Source organism: Sinocyclocheilus rhinocerous, unplaced genomic scaffold, assembly GCF_001515625.1.
Source record: "Sinocyclocheilus rhinocerous isolate Xijiao unplaced genomic scaffold, SAMN03320098_v1.1 scaffold18416, whole genome shotgun sequence".
Classification (NCBI taxonomy): Eukaryota; Metazoa; Chordata; class Actinopteri; order Cypriniformes; family Cyprinidae; genus Sinocyclocheilus; species Sinocyclocheilus rhinocerous.
Genome location: NW_015637301.1, coordinates 1 through 1,084, shown reverse-complemented (window position 1 = coordinate 1,084; position 1,084 = coordinate 1). Strand labels below are relative to the sequence as shown.

Below are 1,084 nucleotides of genomic sequence, written 5' to 3'. Positions count from 1 at the left end.
TACTTGGTAATAAAGCTCTTCTGATTCTGATTCTGATTCTGACAAACTCCTCCAGCAGCGTTTCTCTCCATCCCCCCAGTGCTTGTGATTGTTCTGGGAGTTGTGCTCTTTCTGCTCTTAGTGCCTCTGCTTATACTGATTCAGCAGAACAGAGTGATGAGGAGAGGTAGGAGAGATCCAGAGACTGTCATATTGTGTCTTATTCAGTGTGTGATCAGTCATGTGTTGTGAACTGACAGCAGGTTTGTCTGTCTACACTCACAGCTCTCTCTAAGAGGAGACACAGGACGACGACTGAGGCCGTTTATGAGGAGATTCAGCACAGACCCACTAACAGACACAGTCTCTTCACTCAGAGGGGTGAGTAAGCATTTAATGTGTTGAGATCAAAAGTGGAATCATTTCAGTAAGAGGGGTAAGTGGAGTAAATTGCATAGATTCATTTGTGGGATCTTGTGTGTATCGTTTGAAATTATATAGGGTTAATTTTATAAGATCCAAAAGAAATGGGGATTTTGGCTAATTTGTGATTGTGAATGTGTCTGATGGTTCTACTTCTCCATAACAGGAAGTATCTTTTCTGAAGAACAGCATTCTGGGTATAAATATGCTGATGAGCTTGTTTCAGGTTAGAGACTGAAATATCATAATGTTACCTGCTACATACAGAAGCATGTATGTATGTTAAATTAATTAAAAGCATTCATGTAGCAAGTTATCTTAGCAGAGTTTAAATTATATAAACCATTCAGCACATAATTAAGATAAGGTATTATTATTAATAATAGCTCTAATAAAAATATAACTTCTTGTGTTTATTTGCCTCTTTATGATAAATCACTTATATTCATTATTTGTAAGTCGCTTTGGATAAAAGCATCCGGTAAGTGAATAAATGTGTCACACTATGCTGTATAAAAAGCACAAAGATGAAGATGAATGCTCCAAAAGTCTTTAATCCAACACACAGGCAATACAAACACAGGGTGGCTTTAGCACAGATGCAGGGCCGTGCACAGACCTTTTGAGGTACTACACTTACACTATTATAATGACATGGCTTTTAAAGACTACTTAATTTCTA

General features: G+C 37.4%; 1 long non-coding RNA gene across 1 annotated transcript; it reads left to right on the top strand.

Annotated features, from left to right (window-relative positions):
- Nucleotides 1-125: 125 nt before the first annotated feature.
- Nucleotides 126-600, top strand: LOC107748854 (uncharacterized). Its single transcript, XR_001640968.1, has 3 exons — nt 126-166; nt 265-360; nt 569-600. It is a non-coding gene; the product is annotated as an uncharacterized LOC107748854 (long non-coding RNA).
- The last annotated feature ends 484 nt before the right edge of the window (nt 601-1,084 follow it).